This window comes from Lolium perenne, chromosome 1 (assembly GCF_019359855.2).
Source record: "Lolium perenne isolate Kyuss_39 chromosome 1, Kyuss_2.0, whole genome shotgun sequence".
Taxonomy (NCBI): Eukaryota; Viridiplantae; Streptophyta; class Magnoliopsida; order Poales; family Poaceae; genus Lolium; species Lolium perenne.
In genome coordinates, this window is record NC_067244.2 from 193,157,246 (window position 1) to 193,166,501 (window position 9,256).

Here is a 9,256-nt window from a genome sequence, read left to right on the forward strand (position 1 = left end):
AGGCTTTTTTTTTGGAAAAGTAGGAGAACCTTCAAAAGAACCTTATTTTGTCACCATTTGCTGAATGAAACGTGTTGCGCTTCCTGGCCAGGGAACCAACCATGACCGAAAGCCGAAAACCGAATCTTAACCGGCGTCCGGTGTTCAGTTTTGGTTTATGTTTTCTCTATGTTCATCTAAATCTAAACTACTTATAAAAGCAAGAAGTTGGTAGGAACATTAATCTCAGCCATCTACCTACTGAGACCAGGCGGCCTAGCTGCTCCAATAACATTGCGCGTCCTTGCAAACGAATCGCCCAACTTATTTGGAACCGTCCATTAAATTAGCAGTTATTTTGGAAACAAATCTCCTCCATGCTGCCGCAAACTCCAGAATACAAAGGCTGCATCCTGCTCCACCCTAATCTAGCACGCATCGATGATGAAAAATCATTAAGCTTATGATATATATGTTGCATTACAATTTACATCAACTAATTGAGACGTGCGTTTCACGTACGTACTAACTAGTGTTTGTGGCAGGAATTTGGGTTTCATGTCTGATATACTTTGTTTTTCTAGGGAAACAAATGCCCAAATATAGACCACTAGTTGAATGCCCGTGCGTTGCCACGGCTCATCAATATCTATTCTATGACATGCAAAAATAATACATATAAAGTTTCTGGCGGTACCCAATACCATATTAATCATTATTTCAACATCAACGCCTCTTTTATCGAAGGGAAGATCTTGCAGTTTGCATCCATTCGCGACACATATGTATCAAGTATTCAAGGAAAATCCTTTTCTTTTCAAAAAGAACAATATAATATCTAATATGGCAGCATATTCAATATTCCAAGGAAATATTGTCAGCCTGAAACCTCTCGCTAAAATACCTGAGAGAATCCACCATTGGCCCTAAAGATTCTAAGTGTTATACAACTCACACCAGCCTATGAGCATTTTTTTCCTATCAATTTATTTTACTCTGTAGTAAAAAGTTGTCAAAGAACTTGTTTTAATTAACATCAGCAGGGGCTCCTCTTCGCTGCAGAGTGGTGGCCTAGCTCTGAAAGATGTGTGCAACTCACCTTTTGATCGTTTCCCCTGCTTCGCTATTATTAATTATACTACTCGTGCAACCATATTAGAGCGTATATGTGCAGCCCTTTTGCTGCTAAAAATTATGCCCCCAAAATTATTACCTGGCTTGTAAACGAGCCACAATTTCTCTGGCCACAGTTATGTGCTAATCAATCATGTCATGTAATATCAGATCAATGGCAGATGCTTTCAAAGTTCAAGGTACTAAGTTTTCTGAGAAAATGCGTGCACTATTTCCACTTTAACTCTCTTGTAAGACCGCTACTAAAATTAAGAACTAAAAAGTTACATATTTCTTGCCCAAATATATCAACAAAGATAAATTTTGAAATTAATTGGTTCTAGTTGCCGAGATAACTTAGATTGAAAAGGCTCCAAACATGTTACATACCACTCAAGGCCGACCGTTGTTGTTGTTGTTTAGGTAGTTCTGAACCACCACTATCAGCATCACCAACAACAGTAAACGCGCCAGCAGTGCTGATGTAGTTAGCTAGCCAAGACGGAGGCTGAGCTAGGTTAAACGTGTAAATATGCCAAATGGATGCATATCACACTGATTGATCCTATCTCAGCTTACTTTGAGTGCAGGACTGTGGTGCAATAGGTAATTCTTTGAGTTACTTTTAGCATCTTCAAGCGTCATTCTTCATAAAATCTCCCAACACATAGCACTCTTGGCATGTGAATTTTCTACAGAAAATTAATTTATAATTTCATCTATGCTTGCAATGATCTAAAAAGGAACCATTCATAAGAAAGGAATAGTGTATCCACATGTACGAGAGTATATTAGTAATGCATGCCAATTAACATGTTTAGGCTGGCCTTTAACTTTCTCTTTTTATAAATATTTGTCCGGTCTTTAATTTTCATTTTTCATGGATTGATATACTTGATGCATTATTCCAAAATCCTATGAATTTTAAGTACTGGAAGTTAATTACATGAACATAGGTGATCGGAGAAGAAAAAATCATAATAAAGATAGTGTTATATAGAAAATCGTGTAAGCACATATGCAAAGAAATTCACAAACCTCGTGTAGAGAAGAAAAATGTCAAACTCTAATTTATAAGCTTCTCTACACACAATGTATGTTAGCACTAATCGTGTCATGATGTATCTGCATATTTAGCTTTTCTTTGTTATGCATGTAACTTAGATGGTCTAGGGAGTAGCTAGTCGTTGAAGCTTCGGTGAGGTGCGTCGATGAGGCGAGATGCCGGGCTGCCAGGAGGTGCGGCAAGTAAGGCGAGATGCCAATAGCAGAGTGAAGCTGCAGCGCTGTGCGAAGCGGCATGGTCGTGTGAAGTGGCAATGCGTGAGGCCGGACCCAGTTCGGCTAGACCATGAGTTAGGAGCCGAGAGAATTGGTGAGTGTGTTGGTGCATGCATCACTTTGTTAGCTGAAGGACCAAGTCAGGAGGAGCTGCACAAGTAGTGGGCGTGACCGTGCATGTAGCTAGTATTCAGTTAGTACGTGGTGTTAGTGCCGAGCGTGGCTCAGTCTATTTAAGGTTGTAAAGCATGTTTATTAGCTAATAAGAAGAGAAGTGAAAATGTAATATTTGATGGTACCAAGGGAGACAGACACGGCAAAGCTTGTTCTTCTTCCCTTGGCTGTATGTGTGCGTGTGTCCTAGGTGATAGAGACAAAAGTGAGATTAGAGTTCAGAGGTGAAGAAGAGAGACACGATAGTTACAGGAAGAAGAAGATAGGGGCTGAGAGATTCAGCCCCAACAGTGTCTATTTGGTAGAAAGAAAATGTTAAACATCAAAAGACTGTTGTTGGCAGAATATACGGTAAAGTGAAATATATGGTCGGCAGCCTGTATTTTCTCAAACTGGATAATCAAAGGCAACTTCATATGGTAACGTACCAGCAGAGAAAATTTAGTGAAAGCCAGTCCTCTAGGTACTTACTGTAGTGTTCATGCTGCTCAACTTTTTCTCAACTTCGACTTGTGGAGTAGGTCTGCATAGCAAGACAGTGAACAAGTCAACAAGTGCTTGATATTTGCAGAAGCAGTAAGACTTGCATAGGTATTCATGGGGCATCATGCAAATTAATATGTTGAGTTGCTGACAATCAGCAGCCGAACAACACACTTTTTTACCAGGTAATAACACGGATCTAATTTAAAATTGTAAATAATTTTCAACTAAAATTGATGTTTAATTCTATTATACCAGATTCAAGTATACTTATAAAGGAACAAGAACCACATTTCAAATATAGCTGATGAGACCAATAAGAAACAACCATCACACAATACCACAGAATCCATGGGAAAATGATGGCTAGATCTTACTGGACATACCTTCGAAGGCCTGTAGATGTGCATCTTTTACTTCACAGAACATTTCATATGCTTCTTGAAGTTTGGTGTACTCTTCGTTCAATGAACTTTCACACTGCTAGCAATGCAAATTGCATGTCATCTTTCAGTTTTATGTAAATTAGTAAATTAATCGAGAAACTGTAAGAATTTTGCGTAAATACCTCTTTGGAAGTGTTTGACAGTACTTTTCAGCAAATGTGTGCCTGCACATGAAAATAAAATACTGATCCTACATCCTAAATTAATATGAACATTTACTTTTCAGTAATCAGATATGGTCTTGCAAAGAGACAACTGGTAACTATGAGTACTATTCAAAGTTCACACGCGGTTACCTTTCCTTCTCAGCATAGTCTGAATATCTGTTGCACCACTGTAAGGGTTGAGAAAAGTGAAAAAAAAAAAAGCTTCAAACTTCACAATTTGTGTAGTACCATAGAAAACACAAAGAGTTTCTGGATTTAACAAATCATGTATCGCATGAACAAATTCAAAACCAGCAACTGTTGCAGAGGCTGACCTGAGTCTCATATAATAATTGTTATGAAGTAACAGAGTTCTGTATGAACTGGTGAATTTTTATAGCATGCCAAATGGAAAATCGACTCGCCGAAAACGAAGCCGTACCTGACATCAAAATACAGAGCCCACTAAATCGTAACATCATTGCTCGAATGCAAAATCCGACAGGCATCACCAAACGAATCTAGGTCACAGATTCAGCCGACAACATAGATGGCACAATAGAAAGTGCCAAACTATAATTCACTACAAGTCTACAGACAAAACCGTCAGCACGAAATTCGACTGAAAGAAGCTGTCAGATTAGCACCCACATATTAGGCTACTTTTTTTAACGCTAGCACAAACAATTTCGGAGGTGAACACCAAGAAAATAGTTACCTGCACCTGGCGATAAACTGCTTGCACATCTTCTGTACATCCTGGATTTCTCCGCCCTTGATCAGCCGTAGAAGGCCCACCATCTCCCTCAAATCGCTGCATCGGCCACAAAATGAACCCGCGCAAAGAAATTAAAATTTAGACAAGTAAAATCGAAGGAGAAAGTTTTGGACGTTCAACGGGAAGCGATGTAGAATATAGGGGACTTTCTCCCTTGTCATCATGCTTCTCACCACACCAACACTCGGCCGACGACAAACACGACGCTGAAGATCAAGACGAAGGAGAGGCGAGTCCCCAACTCGAGCTTCATCGGGAGCGCGGGCTGAAGAGGGCACCAGCAGAGCCCTCTTTGTCGACCTATGCGACGGCGTGACATCACAACGGAGGAAGACGATGTGAGCAAGGACGCGGGTCCTAGAGGGTGTGGTCACCGTCGCCGCCTCAGAGCGCGGGAGGATGCGGCCTGGGTGAGGCCCGACTCTCCAAGATGCACGTCCCCGCTGGACCAGGAGATGCATCTGCCCCCGTCCCATATCCAGTCTGGAACAAACTCCTCTTTTCCAGAATCGGAATTCGGGACGGACAGGCCAAAGAGAAGATGAGCTGAGAGGGGAGAAGAGCACAATTCATCTACCGCCGGCCAGCGATCTAAGGCTCCTCTACGATGGCGGCAAGGAGTTGGTGCAACTGCGGGCGCTCTGAAACTCCCAGGCGGCGACCATGGGCGAAGAGCATGTGTGATTGTGGGCGGAGAGTAAGTCGTGATTGTGCGGGATTGGCAACAAATATCTGATGATATCATTCTTTGTATGACTTGCCTTATTACGTATGTATAGAAAGGAAATACTATTATGGCAATTTGATTGAAAATCGCTTTGATTCCATATACCATACGCGGGGAGTAGTGAAAAAATGATCGGACAAAGCGGAGACTGTGAGATCAGATTGAACGGACAGGATGACTCCAATGACGACCATCAAAGTGCGTTGAGTGTCAAACGACCAACTTCCATTTAATAGTCTTTACTATTAAATGTGAGTTGGTCGTTTGACACTCAACGCACTTTGCGGTCGTCATTAAAATCATCTTGGCCGTCCAATATAACATCAACCCCTCCGCTGAACATCGGTCCGTCCATCAGATCCACTTTCACCGTGAGGTCCCTCCTTCCCTTGTTAGTGCAATCACTGTTTGGAAAAATGAAAGGATGGCTGGAATCACGGGAAAGCAAACGCAATGTTGATGATTTGATACACAATTAATTAATGTCAAATTAATTATCTTTCCAAACTACTCTCCACGGGACACATGGCAATGATGTCATCCTCGCTGCTCGGGCTTCATTCATTTCTCTGTTCCTCTCCTCTCATCTTCCTCGTTTCTCCAATCGTCGGCGCGGCAGCGACGAGTACCAGGCTTAGATGCCTCGTCAACGGGAACTAGGGCCGGCAACGACGGCTCTCAGGCGAACAAGCAAGGCCAGGGTGGCCCGGCGGGTGCAGCGGCTCGCAAGGGAAGGGGCGGGTGTGGCTGGTGTGGCGGCTCACAGGCGCGGCGGCGATGGCTCGCAGGCGAGGCGGCCGTGCAAACCCGAGGCGGCTGTGGCGGCGAGAATCAGGAAGGGAGGGCGGAAATCAGGTAGCCCGTCCCTGTCCACTCGAATTTGGCCTCCTGTGCACAACCATAGCCTCTGCTCCGGGCGATTTGCATGTACAACTATGCAGGTTTGGTTGTTTTGATTGATGCGATGCCCCAGTGATATGGTACTTGCAAAATGATCTTCTAATGTCTTTGTTTAGTCAAGCTTCTGTTGTTAAGAGTTAGACTGAGTTTCTTATTGTATTGGTACATTTGGATGTTATTAAATTGAGAAACATAGATGAATCTGTCCTCTACATGTTACTCTTGTTCTTTGCTGCTTGTTCACCAATTGTTTGTTTCATGCTTGGTGGTAACTTATATTGTTCTTGGACTGTATCAAGCTGAGATAATGGCAGAACTTATACAAGAGAGATGTACATATATTATCATGACTTAATAGTTATTATTTTAGGTGAATCATGTCTTGCCTTCTCTGATTCTGACATGAATTAAGAGTGATATAAGTTTGGTGATTCTGAATTCTGATGATATGGAGTTGCATTGAGGCTGTAATTGTGCCGGAGGTGGAGACATTGTTCTTAAAGGTACCTATGAATTTGAAGCAAACATCTTAGCTCTAACGGGACTGGGTAGCTGCATTCATGGTCAATTTATATGTTTGAATTCTAAATCTATGTTCAGAGAGAGAATAAATCTATGGTAATGAATATATATTTTATTTTATGATATGTATTATTTATTTTAGGTTACTCACGAGCATAAACACGTCTATGATGGTAGTGAAGTGATTGATTCTGTTGAGCACAACAAGAGGTACCTCAACCTGTGTATAAAAAGCCTTTTTTCCTCTATCTCTCTGTTTACCTGATATAATAATAATATCTTAATGACAATATTTTTTCATTCCTCACATAATGTTTATGCCTTTTAGTTTTTAATCAACTTTTCTACATTTTACATGTGGCTGATATATCTGCATGGTTCATTATGATTTCTTAACAAGTTTTATTTGTATTCACAGGCGCGTGAGGTGGTATAAGGATGAACGGGCCTGAGGACGCGTAGGGTGCATTTTTTCCTTTATCTCTCTATTTCTGATATAATAATAATATCTCAATTATAAGATTTTTTCATTCCTCACATAATGTTTATGCCTTTTAGTTTAATAAACTTTTCTACATTTTACATGTGGCTGATATATCTGCATGGTTCATTATGATTTCTTAACAAGTGTTATTTGTATTCATAGGCGCGTGAGGCGGCATAAGGATGAACGGGCCTGAGGACGCGTAGGGTGGAATCATCTTGCCGTCTTTCTCAACTCCCATGTAATTGTTGCTTATGAATTCTCAAGATCAATTCTTTTGTCAGTTTCTCGTGGGCGCATCTATTCTTATATGGAACAACCAGATGCTGGGAAGTTAAATGGTGCGTACATTTCAGAAAATGACCCCATCTAATATTTTTGTTCTAATATTTTTGTTCATGATAATTGTGTACAACATCTCCTTTTTTGTTCTTTTGATGTATTCTATGTAAATAGTTTGTTTCTTTCTTCAGATGAATTGTGCAGAGATTTGATACTAGAGGAGACTGACATGGATTTGGATGGGGCAAAACACTTACGGTAAAATTATACAATTGTCTGTATTTAAATGTTTAGTGGCAACATCTATCCAGCCCCATCATTTATGCTCAGGACTATGCATGCTCTTCTGGTGGTCGATAGTCCATTTAGTTCTCTATTCTTTGGTTGATAGAAACTGACAACATGCTTGCTGCAGTCGTTGAGATTTAACCAGCCGCACAAAAATTTTGGAATGCCCATCACATGTTGGATGATTATCTCATAAAAAGCATTAATTTGGCAATGCTTGGATAGTTTTGTTGCTAAAAAATTACTCTGTTTGATCGACATGCTTGGACATTTACTTGACAACTTACTGAAGGTGACTACTTAGCTATTCTATGTATCTTGGTTAATTCTTCTATGCAGACTGCTCATATAAGTTTATTTTTGGTTGTTCATTGTTAGATGCAGTACTTTTTTATTATTAGAGAAATTTAAAGGATTTACTTTGTTGCTGTTATGTTACTGTATAGGCTGCAAATCAAGAAGATCAACTTTCATATCTTCTTTGCTGCCTCTTCAGAACACAAGATAAAGCCATGAAAATCTTGATTTAGTATCACATGATGTCCTGACTTCATGGCGAGGATGAGTAAGCGGGTATTGTAAAGCTTCAGATTTATTGTTTAATCCTCTGTGTAAGTTCTATCTGTTGACAATTTGATGATATGTGGTACTCCAAGCACTTAAATACAAAATTTTCTATTTTGTTTCACGGCCCTGGTGTCTCTTGTAAGTAGTATAAGCACATATATTCTTGTTTTCTTCCTTGAGGAACTTACACAATTACACAAGACCATTGTAGTTACTGAAGTTCACAAGCATGAAATTCCTGAAGTACCTAAAATCAGGGATGACTATAATGCTTTTACATGGATGATGGACGCCACAAATACTCAAATGGAGCAAATCCATGTAGTTGGTTTTGCTATATACTATCGACAGTCGAAGTTACTTCTGTAAATATAAGTAAGTTTTAATTCCACACCCACTTTATATTCACCTTTCTGCCACTCACATGTTTGTGATGCATTTCAGGCAGACCAAAGAAATCGTCAAGACCTTGAGCAAACTGAACATTGAATCCAGCTTACTGTCTCTAGGAAGTATGCTCCGCCATCGCTCAGTTTCTTGCTTGCTCGTGGAAGCAAAATTGATGATACTAGAGCAACTGTCAGTATGTTGGAGTTCGATTCTTCTTGATTGTCATCATTTCCTGGATGTTTGGGATGATTTTCTGGAAAAATTGCTCTAAAAGGTATACTGATGCCACTTTGTTCAAACCCTGTGATTTCCATCGAAAGATTTGTATCATAGAGAGAGCTACTGGAATTTATTCAGCATTACCTTTTGCAATCTCTTGGTATATTAACTTCTTATCTAGAACTTTATTCATTCAGCATAGTTAGTGCTTGTGTCATTTAGTATAGTTAGCTTGTTCCCGGCCTTCCTTGTCGGGTCAGAGCAAATCAAGCCTCGAAAACTACTTCTAGGTTCATAACTGCTTCTAGGCCGCACATGGGCGGTTGGTCATGGGCGAGGTGTTCCTGGACTCCTTCAACGATGATAAGAGGCCACCGTTGCTCGTCATGGATTGCAAGACCTATAACAAGAGCCGGACAAACTCCGGACGTCTCCATTCTCCCATCCATCAGAGACCAGGGGACTAGCTCCCTTAGC

At 40.5% G+C, this 9,256-nt stretch overlaps 1 long non-coding RNA gene across 1 annotated transcript; it reads right to left on the minus strand.

Moving 5' to 3' along the window:
* Nucleotides 1-1,665: 1,665 nt before the first annotated feature.
* On the minus strand, nt 1,666-3,509 carry LOC127309889 (uncharacterized). The gene is made up of 3 exons (XR_007857331.2): nt 3,408-3,509; nt 3,019-3,070; nt 1,666-1,767 (listed from the first exon to the last, which is right to left on the minus strand). It is a non-coding gene; the product is annotated as an uncharacterized lncRNA (long non-coding RNA).
* Nucleotides 3,510-9,256: the final 5,747 nt, after the last annotated feature.